General features: G+C 34.9%; 1 protein-coding gene across 2 annotated transcripts in view; it reads left to right on the top strand.

The window, feature by feature from the left end:
* The window catches only part of Epha3 (EPH receptor A3), a 304,612-nt gene that overhangs the window by 265,738 nt on the left and 25,588 nt on the right, over window positions 1-13,286 (top strand). The window lies entirely within an intron of this gene.

Raw genomic sequence — 13,286 nt, 5'->3', positions numbered from 1 at the left:
CGTAGCAAAAGATAATATTTACTTATCATCCCAAGAAATGACTGTATTATCCTTACTACTGTTTAGCCCTCTGACAATATCTTTTATAAGTTTACACAACTCAATAAACTTCTAACAGTCTAGAAGGACTCACTGCTTGTATTGTTCCTTTAACGACTGTCATATTCAAAAAAATTCTTCCATTTTTAACAAATCATATCAATAGGAGATGTATTTATAACTTAACCTAGCTCTTGAGTCAGGCTCTAGTTTTTCTGTCATTTATAATGTCACATATATTAAATTTGAGCATCCTCGATCCAAGTTCTATTCTTGATCCTAGAAGACTCTACAGAAAGGCTGATATAGCGGGAAGCTGAGAGGCTCAGGCAAACATGATAATCTGCTATTCTTCATTATACTGGTTGTGACTTGGTTAGGACTAGAGACACTTGAGGACCATTTATTTGTCTTTTTAAAGAAGGAAAGAGTTAAAGAAGGGAGTAAAGAAGGAAGGAATCGCAATGTCAATATTCTTATGGATCATTTCTGAAGAACAATGCAAGGGGATTTGTTTTGAATTTCAGTGTCAGAAGATTCTGGCTAACCACACCAGCCAAGTGGATCCATTCCCATCCTGCACACAGTTGCTTAAAACAGTTCAGTGTTCATCCTTGTGTTCCTTTGGAGCTCTCTCAAACACCCAAGGGGGTCCCAGCTTCCTTTAGAGGAGCATCTGCATGTCTACAGTAATTTGGGAGTCATTGACTTAATCTCCAATAACAAGTTTTGTTTAGTGCAGTGATTTTATGATTTACTCTGAAGATGAGTATGATTATAAAGTTATTGGACTGCTATTTTTTATATAAACACACCAAAACAGCAGAGTTGCCATTCTAAGCATCCCTGGGGACAATGAGTACTGACTGGAGATTTAGTTTAAATATGAGAGCTCCTCTTTTTGAAATTTAAAGAGAGAATGTGTCAAGTAGCGTTAATTAAAAAATATTGAAGCAAAAAAATTGGAGGAGTAAATTTGAGTGACATAAAAGTTTATTATTGTAAAAATCTATATATAAAATCAAGTTTATTCATTTGTGTTTGTATCCAAAAATGTTCTATTCATTTTGGATGCTTTATTATTTACTTGGCTTAATAGTCAATGACTTTTTTATTGACTAAAGTTGTTCAAGAGGCATGTGTTTTGTATAAATATGATGAACTCACATTAAACATCACATGTTACTTAAGTAACATTTAAGATATTTTGCATAGTGTCTGTAATTTCTACAAGTCAAGAAATGTCACTCTGCATTTCAATCCATTGAATTTTAGACACCACCATTCTGTATGCTGTTGCCTGTAGGTAGGGAGAAACCAACGAATCAATCAATCAAACAAATAAACAAACAAAAACGCATGCACCACATTTTGATTCAGTGTTGTTGATGGAGGGTGTCAGCTGCTTCCATTATTTCAAATGTCTCTGTGGGAGTCAGGCAAAATAAAAAGAGTTGTAAAGAAATTGTATCAACTAATTATGAACAAAATTAAAAAAAAAACTTTAGAAGCTGGACACATGGCTCAGTAGGCAGGAGCACTTGCTGTGTGTGTACAGAAGGACCTGAATGTGTATCCGAATACTCATGTAAAACCTGGGCTCCCATACACGTAATTTAAATATAAAAATCTTCAACTGGAGTATTTATGTTGTTGAGAATATGCTTGATCTATAAACATATTATCCATTTCTCCATATTACTCTCTTCTGTGTTCATATTTATATACATATATGTAGGTATACATTATATATATATATATATATATATACATACATACATATAATGATATTAGATGTCATATAATGATCTCCCCTTATGTTCTCAACAACATGATGAACAGAAGGGGCCAAATAAGCAGTCAGTTGAATGTGTGTGTGTGATTCTATTTTAATAAGAATTTTAAGGAAGAATAAGCTAGTTTCAATAACCACATCCATTTATTGCTCTTCATTTTTTTCACTCCTGAGTGATGCCAAAATTTCAAATGTTGACACTGCAGATTGTACAATATTATTATGCATCCTGAACCCTCTATAAAACCCCACTTCAAACTCTTGGGAAGTTGCAAGTGAAAAGGCTATAAAGTTTTAGTATTATTATGAAAGCAGTTTCAAGCACACAGACTCCCTGAAATGCTCTTGGGATTCCTACAGATGCCTGAATGACACTTTGAAGACAATTGCTACAGGTGCTTTACCAGGAAAAGTACCTTGAAAGCTAAATAAATACTTCAGTAGTCATTCAATGATATAAATCTAAATTATGATGTCGTTTTGTGCGATGTGATATGTTTTAAAGAGCTGTTTGTGAAGCATAACTGCAGCTGCACCCTACCCTCACAAATCATCCTGAAAACCCCTGGATTTCCTTTGGCTGGTATAACTGGAGCATGCAGCCTCACAAACATAAATCCCAAAGAAATTTTGTTGTTGTGCAACAAACAACAAAAGAATTTATTCATTTTGTTTTTTTCAGCATGTTGCTTTCAAAGTATGATTATGACACGGTACCTGTCTCATTTGTTTTGAACTGTACTCCCATGTAATTTAAACGTGTTGGCAGGCAAGAACCTAATTGTGCAAGTTGTGCTGTAACATTCACACACATATGAAGTCCATGGCACAGGTTCTCTGGCTTCTGTTTCCCTCTGTCTCTGTCTTCTGTGTCTGTTTCTCTCTGTCTCTCTGTCTCTCTTTCACTACACCCTCACACATACATACACACACACACACACACACATACATGAACATATACTTTCATGCTATATATATATATATATATATATATATATATATATAGAGAGAGAGAGAGAGAGAGAGAGAGAGAAAGAGAGAGAGAGAGAGAGAGAGAGAGAGCTGCACATACATGAAAGCACAAGATTTAAAAATGAATAAGAGCTATTTTGGTTAGAATTTTGTGCCAGTATTTTGTTTTATATGATTTCTTGAGTTTAGCATTTAGTGTAAATATGCATGTTTGCATGCACCTGTGCCAATTAACATTCATACTATCATGTTCAAACAGAACTCATAATTTCAATATACCAGTTGTGGATCTGCTGTTACAAACATTGTCCCAACTTGACAAGAGGTGGACTCTAATGTTGTCTATGTCAGGCAGTCAGGCAACCTATTCCCTTTTACAATCTCAATAACTGGGCATGTAATTGTTTCATGGACTATGCTAGGAAACGATTTCTCTTGGGTCCATCTTACAATGTCACATCATTTTCTCTTTACTTCTTTATGATGTTTTGTACTGAGAATAACCAATAAAATCCTAGTTTGGTTGAGAGGATCAGACCTTTAGTGATAAAAAAAAATTATGTTGTGTAGATTTTATATCTGTGATTCTACTGAGTTGTTTCCACTAATATTGTGGGTAGCATTGTATTATCTAACTTCATATCTCAAATGAGCAAAAATGATAGCTAATGATAAAGAATTTAATGGTCTTGTATTGTTCATAGTACCTCCAATGAAAGTTATGAAAGCCAAAGTCGTTGTTCTTGAAGGTTTCTCAACTGAAAGCCATTCAAATCAAAAGTGGCATGATGTTATATAGATGAGTAATATTAGTCATATTCCATTAACACATGAATGAAATATATAAAAACAAACTATGTAAGCAATGTTCTTTGTACAATAAACATTATAACTAAATAAATAAAACCAATACCAAACCACTCCCCATTCTCTAATTAGGCATGACAAGTCTTGCATGCAACTTCACAAAACAAAACCACTTACTTCTACCAAGTCTATATTATATATTGACTTTACATATCACTGTAGAATCAAAAGTTGATATGTCACCTTGGATGGCATATGGTTTCAACATACATTTTAGATAGATGGTTAGCATAATCATTTCAGCCTGGGAAAATAAATCTATCCATATTTATGTGATGGAAAATCAAAGCTGTAATTTTGAAGTGGAACATTGACTATGGAAGTTTTATGGTAATGTGTTTAAATATTTTATCTACAGTCCCCTGAAGGGACTGTTATTCTATAAAATGGATAATTCACTAAATCCCAGATTTATACAGTAAATTAGTAGCTACTATATTCCAGACACAGTTCTTGAGACTGAGAGTCTAGAAGTAAGCAGAGCCAAGATCTCATCTCATGAGTTTGCACTCACTGTAACTCAGATAAAGGGAAAAATCAATTGCAGGAAGAGCAGTCTCATGAATGACATAGCTCATTGTTTCTATTTCTTTTACTCCCTTTTCTAGCATAGGGACAAAGAGTTAGTCTGTAGCCCCATTTGTCCTAAAATGTCCTAAGTATATCTATCAATATTTCAGTTTCCAAATGAGCTCTATCTGTTACCTCTAGTCCCTTACTCTATTTCTTCCATCTGTGGTTCTATGGATTGATTCTTGGATCTCATTGACTAAACAGCTAATTCTCATATAATATATATGATCTCATACACACACACACACACATATCTATCTATCTATCTATCTATCTATCTATCTATCTATCTATCTATCTATCTATCTATCTATCTATCTATTTATCTCTATATATATATGTTACCATTCTCAAAGTGATTTTTTCTAGTATTATTCATTTTTGTGCACCTTTCCCAATGTCAGTTTTTAACAGCGAAGTAATAATCCATTGTGTAAATTATGACCTTTTTCTGTTATCTATTGAGGAACATCTAGCTTGTTTCCAGTCTCTGGCTCTTCTGAAGAGGGCAGCAATGATCACTGTTGAACAAATGTCTTTTTGGTAGGATGAAGCATCCTTTGGGTAGATTCTCAAGAGTAATATAGCAGGGTCTTTAGTAAGATCAATATCTCTCTTACTGAAGAACCATTACACTGATTTCCATATTGGCTGTATGAATTTGTGCTCCTACCAGCAATGTGTAGTGTTCCTCTTAGTCACATCCATCTCATCCTTGAGATGTCACTTTGTTACGTTGATCTTAGACATTCTGACAAATGTCAGATGGAATTTCTAAGTAAGTTTTAATTTGCATTTCCTGTTGGCAAAGGTTGTTAAACATTTCTTTAAGTTTATCTCAATTATCTAAGCTTAACCCTTTACTAACTCTCTGTTTAGAATTATATCTCATTTTTAAATTGGGTTATTTGTTCTCTTGGTATTTAATGTTTTTAGTCCATTGTATATTTTGGATAGTAACCCGCTATGGAATGAATATTTAGTGACAATCTCTTCAGATTCTATAGGCTACCACTTTGTCTGAACAATGCTGTTCTCCACGCAGAAGCTTTTCAGTTTTATGATATACTATTTATTAAATACTAACCCTAGTAGCTGTACTAACAGTGTTCTGTTCAGAAAGTCTTTTCCAGTGCCAATTAGTTAAAGGTTATATCCCAACCTACTTATTTTCTATCAGGTTCAGTGTATCTGGTGTCATGTTGAGGTCTTTGCTCTATTTGGAGTTTAGGTTTATGCAGTTAGTAAGTGTGCATCTATTTGAATTCTTTTACATGTAGTCTTACATATTAATAAACCGGTTTATATCTATACTCCAGGTTTTTAGTTTAGTTATTAGGGTTTTTTTTTTGATGTCGAGTTTTTTGAGTTCTTCATGTATTTATGATATTCTCCCGCTAGCAGAGGTATAGTTGGGTTAACAACTGAACTGTCAGTTACACTTCCTAGAAGAGGAAAAAAAAAAAAACACTTTTATCGAAGAGAGTGATACTGGAGATATAAAGCAATCCAGGACATGCCTCATGATTAGAAGCAGTTGACCAATATATAATTATTTTTGGCTACAGTTTTGTGTTTTGTTTTGCTTTTGGGACATGGCTTTATTTTGTTTTCTTAGTTTTGGAAAGGCTTCGTGTTATATTGGTGTTTCAGTCGTTTGCCTGTTTTTTGAGAAAAAAACTTAAAACTTGGATAGGTAGGGAGGAGGAGAATGGGGGAGGGGAAAATATAATCCAAATATATTTAAATTTAAAAATTGCAGCCAACCACTGGACTGAGTATGGGGTTCCCTGATGGAGGAGTTGGAGAATGGACTGAATGAGCTGAGAGGGTTTGCAACCTCATGGAGGTAGCAACAGTATCAACAGGCCAGACCCCCCACCCCCCCAGAGCTCCTGGGGACTAAACCACCAACCAAAGAATACACATGGATGGAGCCATGGCATTGGCTGCATATGAGGCAGAGGATGGCCTTGTTAGACATCAGTGGGAGGAGAGGCCTTTGGTCCTGTGAAGGCTCAATGCCTCAGTGAAGGGGAATACCAAGGCAGGAGGACAAGAGTAGGTGGATGGATGGAAGAGCACCCTCATAGAGGCAGGGGGTGGGGTGGGGTTCTGAAGAGGAGACCTGGAAAGGGGAAAACATTTGAAATGTAAATAAAGAAAATATCCAATAAAAATTGTTCTAAATAATATAAAATACAACATATAAATATATAAAATGTGCTATGTAGCTTAAGTACAACGAAAATTTGTATCTTCTTGCTTGAGCCACCTGAGTTGTGTTATTGTAGGTGTGAGATACTGTGCTCAGCTCTAAATCACTCCCCAAAGTAAGGTGTTAGTCAGTATTGCATGAATTCCACCCACTATGGTGTAAGACGCCTTGTTTGGCTAACATTATCTCTGGAATTATTTTACATTCGGTACAGTGACTCACTAAGTGTACATGTACAGGGAAATTGTATACTGCATACCATTATATCAACATTTCAAAAAGGCTAGGAAGTTTAAACTAATTTTTGTTACTTTTAAAATAAATTATAGATGATACATAAAAACATTAAAAATATACATTTCAAGCTGGGCAGTGGTGGTGCACGTCTTTAATCCCAGCACTTGGGAGGCAGAGGCAGGCGGATTTCTGAGTTCAAGGCCAATCTGGTCTACAGAGTGACTTCCAGGACAGCCAGGACTGTACAGAGAAACCCTGTTTCGAAAAACCAAACTAACTAACTAACTAACTAACTAACTAACTAACTAAAATAAAATAAAATAAATAAAATTAAATTAAATTAAAATATACATTTTAATGGGATACAATGTGAAGCTTCAACACATGCGTATATATGTAATATTTGAACCAAACATTTAATAATATCTGCTTCCTCAAAGATTTATTATTTCATTAAGATTAAAATATTAAAAATTATCTAGTTTTTTAAAAACGCATAATAGACAGTTTTTTATTGAAAGTATCCATGCTATGCAACAGCATGCCAGGACTTCTTGCTCCAATCTAACAATAATTTGGTACCTGGTGATTAATCTCTCCTGACCTTCCCTTCCTTCTTCTTTTGTCCCCAGATCTTTGACAGTTCCTAATATCCTCACTTTTATAAGAATAATATTTTGCAATCCCACATATGAGTGTGATTATACATGCCTGTCTTCTTGTGTCTGGCTTAGTTCAATGAATCTGTTTATTTCCAGTTCCATTCATTCTTGACCCAGTGAATGAGATCTCTCTTGTTTTTATCAGTGCACAGTATTGCAGTGCCACATGCCCATTTTCACACTTTGCTCTGTTGCTGGATGCACAGATTTCTTCCTTCTCATGGCCATTGTAAATGGTGTTGCTATTAGCACAGGAATGTAATGTCTCCTTGACATAATGAGTTTGTTTCCTTTGTACAAAAAAAATCAATAGTAAGACAAGTGGGCCTTATGGTTATTGACTTTTAATTTTTTAAGGACCCTCTATTCTATTTTCAATAAAGACTCCATTATATAGTAGTCCTACCAACAGTGCACATGGATTCTTTTTTTTCAGGATCCCTACCCACTATTGTTATTTTTAACATATTATACTTAAAATTTTTTGGAATTTGTCTACAATATTTCCACCTTTCCTTTTTTCTATCCACACCCTACCCCTTTTTAGTCTCCTTTAGTCTCCATAAAGTATATGTGTTTATAGTGGGGTGATATTTAATCATGAATTTTCTTTACTTGCCAGATGATTAATGATGTTGAACATTTTTAATACATGTTTGCTATTCAGAAATTACTTACTATTTAAATCTATTGACCTTTTAAAAGTCAAGTTAAATTTTATTGTTCCTGAGTGGTATTGAAATATCTTGTCAGATACATACCTGAAAAATACTTTCTACCATCTTGTGGGTTTTTCTTATACTCTATTGTCAGTTCCTTTATTTATTTATTTTCATGCTGACAACTTTTGGTTTATTATAACCTTCTCACCTAGCTTTGTTTTCATTCTCTTGCTTTTGGGATTTGTCCAGAATTTTCAGACTGGTTCTAAAGTTCTGAAGAACCTTCCCATTTTTTCTTCCAGTTAGATCAGAGTTCCATTCTTGCACTAAATTTTCACAGTACATCTAATTGGGAAATGGTGACGAAGGAAGAAGAGAGTCATTCTTCCTTCTGTATGATTCATTGAGAAGATAGTTCTTCCTGTAAGCCCTAGGCTTACCATAGTTTTCAGAAGTTAGTTGGCTGTAGGTGTAAAGATTTGCTTCTGGGCCCTCTGTTTTGGTTCATTAGTCCTGTGTGTGCTTTTATGACAGCATCATATTGAAAGGTAAAGAATACAAATTTGGGGGCTAGAGAGAGGGCTCAGCAGTTACTGATTTTTAAATGAATATTGCCTACCCCAATTTCACATACTTTAAAATAATTTTTTTAAAGTTATTTTGAAAACAACTTACAGATTTAGTTTATATATTATACATAATCTGGAATTTAATAATTTACTGAATTTGGAAAGGACTGGAGACACAGTATTTCACATTTAGCCTTATTCTTTAGGATGTACGCTGTAGTACAGGTATGCATTTTCCATCATATGACCTAACTTTTATATTATTGTGTGAGCATCTGGAAAGGACATAAACATAACTTATTTGAGTTGCTTTTTCTGCATTTTTAAAACTATTTGAATGGGAGTATTCTCCTGCCCATTAATAAATTCTTAATTGTTTTACATAAAGTTGAAAAAAAATCTCAAGAGTTCAAGGGTGGGTTTCTACTTCTTAAACAGCCATCTGTCGCTTGTCTTTCATGGCAAACAACATCTGCTGAAACTATCCCTCAGAAACCCTTAGGAAGGAGCTACTTAAGATCAGAATAGATGTATCTTCTGGGAGGTGCTTCCTCTTGGAGTGTACCTTGTTGTCTACTACAGTGAGTGAAGCAGATAGATACTAAGATGTTCGACAATGTGATGTATCAGTGTACCTCTGCTTTCAACCTGAGAGGCTAATATTCTCCACGGTCAATGGTCAATCACTCTAGGTTTACTCAGATTAACCCTCCTAAATCCTTTGCTATTTGAAGTATAATCTGACAGAGCTCACAGGCAAGGGAGAAGATATGAGAATCCTTGGAACAGTGCTTAAATCAACAGGAAATTATTTTCACAGAGGGTAAAAAAATCGGTATAAAATAGTATGCTTTAACACCCAGGCATTGTTTTTCTCTTTAGAAGCTAAAGCTGAGGTCAGCCACATTCAACTAAGAAATAACATCAAGTAACCTTCTAGAGGAAAAAACATCACCATCATCTGGCTAAGTGTCTTATGCATAGGTTATCAACCTGTGGGTCACGGCACCTTCAGGAATCCACTGAGCCTTTCACTAGGGGTAACATATCAAATACCCTGAGAATTAGATATTTACATTAAGATTCCTAAAAGTAGAAAAATTCCAGTGATGAAGTAGCAAAGAAATAATTTTATGGTCGGGGGAGGTGGTCACCACAACATGAGAAACTCTTTTAAGGGTTGCAGCGTTAGGAAGATAGAGACCACTGGTGTGGGAACTATCAAATATAAATTTTGAATTCTCAAAGTTCTGACCAACACAGGTAAATGACAGGTAATTGAAAATGACAGGTAAGCACTGTTCCATAGAATCCATAACATGTATGTTTGAAATTCTTTATCCATCTCTTTAAATTCTATAAGCTGAATAGAAGGAAGACAAAAATACATACTCAAGCAGATCTATGGTTTAGAAGGAACTTAATCTCTCTTAAAGACCTCAACATAATTATCACTGTGAATGTCAGCATCCTTGCTGCTCACGTAGATTTAGTACAGAAATTTGAAAGCCAAATAGCTGAGTTTTATATGATATTCAAGCTGTTAGGTTGTTAGAGAAGATAAACAGAAGAATATAGTTAAGTTTTATGTTCCCCATGGCCCTATGTTTTTTATGGCAAAATTGCTACAGAAATGTCAAGAAACTTGGCAAAAAATTAAACAGGAGAATCAAAACTGCTCCCAGAAAGCAACACTTATTATTTCTACTAAAATAAAGTATTCAAGTGGGATGAATAACTGTGTAGTTCCTGGAACTCCCAATTCGTAAGTTCCACATAGACAGATGCACTTAGATATGACTGTAGGTTTGGTGCTTCAAATATAGGGAGCAAGCATTAACTTTAGATTTTGCTGACCTTGAAATAGAGTTCCATCTGAGGCTGAGATTTTAGATATAGTCCATATGTTATGACTCAGGGATTGCTCCACACAACTGCTTACTTACTTCAGATGAAAAATTTTTCTAGGAGTTTAAATATAGAGAAAACATTTAAATAAGTGATTAATTTAAAAAATCTATTATAATATGGAAAATGTATCATCATAAATTATTTGTATACCTAATTGTTTTTCTGAAACATTCTGAATACTCGGTGGCATTTCATCCAGAAAATGCAAATTATGAAATGAGTTCCAAGTTTAAGTTCATCAAAAAGCTGCCATAAAATTAATTTATTTTCAGGAATCCTATGGGCCCAATAAAGACAGCACACAGTCTCATCAAATTGAATTTTTTGCATACTCCATTGAAACCTTTTATACTTAATAGCTATTTGGCGGTTATTATGAAACAACCAGTTAAACAAATTTTACACATATATAAACTCAAAAGGAAATTAAAAAATAGAAACATTAAAATATTTGATGAGCTGTTGAGGTGGGTGATGAGCTTTTATGTTCCCCATCATGAGTAGGACAATGTATAAGCTTTGGAATTAAGTATTTGAAAAAAATAAACAAACAAGTAAACAAACAAAAAGCACCTAATGAGTCTGTCTTCTGTATATACAACTTAATACAACAATTATTCAACTGAAAGACTGAGCACTCTATTGGACATTGTGGCACAGTGCATGCTTTTCTATCCCCCTTCTTTATCCGCATGACTTCAGTATGTCTTTATGCCCTTGTCATGTGGACTACAGATGACAACACTGCTCTCCAGCCTCAGGGCCTCTTGATGAAAACTAGCCCACCAGTAAGCTCCACCTGAGAAGAAAAATTATACTCAATTTTTTTTGAAAGAACAGGGGAAAGCAATTGAAATAGAAACTTCCAGAAAAGATATGTTATCAAAATCTACATATTAACTTATTCTTGTGAGGCTCAGAGGGTAATAACAATGACTGCTCTTCCATAGGGCCTGGATTCAATTCCCAGAACCCACATGGCAGTTCACAACTGTCTGTTATCTCAGTTACAGAGAATCCGACACCCTCACACAGCCATCCATGGAGGCAGAACACCAATACAAATAAAATAAAAGTAAAGTAGTTAATTTTTAAAAACACATGCAAAAAGTAAACAAATAAATTAGATCTTGTGAATTGAACACTTGACTTTCATAATGAAGCTAAATCCTACAGTAAGAGCAAAAGTTATCTCTAGAAACAATGAGCATGAAGAATAGAAAGTACAACTAATTTATTTAAAATCCCTGGTCTTGTGAATCTGGCTGGGGTATGTCATGTCAGCTCTCCTCCAGGGACAAGCCTTTTCCCACTGGACTTTTGATAGTGTCTAGAGTTAATTTGGGGTATCCTAATTAGGGGTCACTGATATTATTTACACACAGAGGAAATAAAATCATTTCAGAATGTAGAGTCCATGTGACTGGAAATATCTGGTCAGAAATGTTGATAGGAACCTTTTCGAGAACCTGGCTCTCATATTCTCCCATACACATAAAGAATAAGAGTGACAAGGCAGCCATGTTCTCCAGTCTCACCAAATGTAGGTATGTTCAGGAATGCAGGTGGAAAGAAGTCAGCATGGTTATACAATAGAATCTTCGACATTAGAAAGAATAGAATCCTATTCTTTGTATAATAATGACGGGCCTGAGGAATACTATGCTAAGTGGTTTGCGTATATTCTACTAAACCTGATCTCATAGAAATTAATATGGAGTGGTGGTTACCAACAAAAGGATTTAGGTTTTGGGGAGGAGGAATGAAAGAGAATGGTTGACCACCAGGTGATGGGCGGCAGATAGATAAAAATGGAAGATATATTTTATGGGTTAGTGCAAGCAATAGTAATATATTATTTGCTTCAAAAGCTGGAAAGACATGCCAGTCACAGAAAGTGCTAAGAATGTCTCCCAAGAAAAATACAACAGTGGGAAGCTAAGACAGAATTGACTTAGGAGAATAGGATTCTACTAAGATAAACAAGCTTTTCTTGGATGCCTGATCTCTTGCCAAGACAATGAATCTAAATATAAGCAACAATTCTGTGTGGTCGGCACAGACCCACGTGTGTGATGCTCATAACCTTTGGTTTTATTACATATTCAGCTTTTGTGGGCTTGTGATTTCAAATTATAGTTTGGGAACACTACATTTTATTTTATCTATGACAATGGACATTTTACTAGCTCATTACGCTAGCACTACATCTTTGTGCTGGTAGTGAACAAAACGAGTTTGAATCTACAAGGCTGGAATAGAATAATTTGTGATGATATGCTCACTTCCCCCCTTTTAATTCCACAGTTGTTTTATTGGGTTGAATCCTCTTCAGCAGTTTATGTTTTCAATTAGATATGTTTAATACCAGTTTCTTCTGTGTTCATTAAAAGCCACAGTGACTTGATACTGCCTCACACGGACAAGGGGAAAATTAGAAGCTTTGTAAGTCTGATTTAGTTGGCAATGGCAGCAAAATTGCTAAATCTGAGTCGTGCTTTGTAGCCAGTAGTGAGCTTTTCATTATTTCCTCACCTAATGCAGGTATGTAACTTTAAAGGTGTGCTCACTAGTCTCCTAACTGGAATGAGTCGAATGTGACCTAAGAACTGAAGGCTTATGCATCCTTCTGTTAGGATCAGACCCTTCATCTTTTAGGATACAAACCTATTGCCCGAGGACAGAAATTTTAAGTAATGACAAGCCTCCATCATATTAGTTTTTTTCTGAACTAAAATTTCTTGGTAAATCAATAAAGGGTTGATTTTGGAAAACTTTTAG

Source organism: Mus caroli, chromosome 16 (assembly GCF_900094665.2).
Source record: "Mus caroli chromosome 16, CAROLI_EIJ_v1.1, whole genome shotgun sequence".
Classification (NCBI taxonomy): Eukaryota; Metazoa; Chordata; class Mammalia; order Rodentia; family Muridae; genus Mus; species Mus caroli.
Note: the sequence above shows the minus strand (reverse complement) of the source record. Positions and strands in the feature narration are given on the sequence as shown.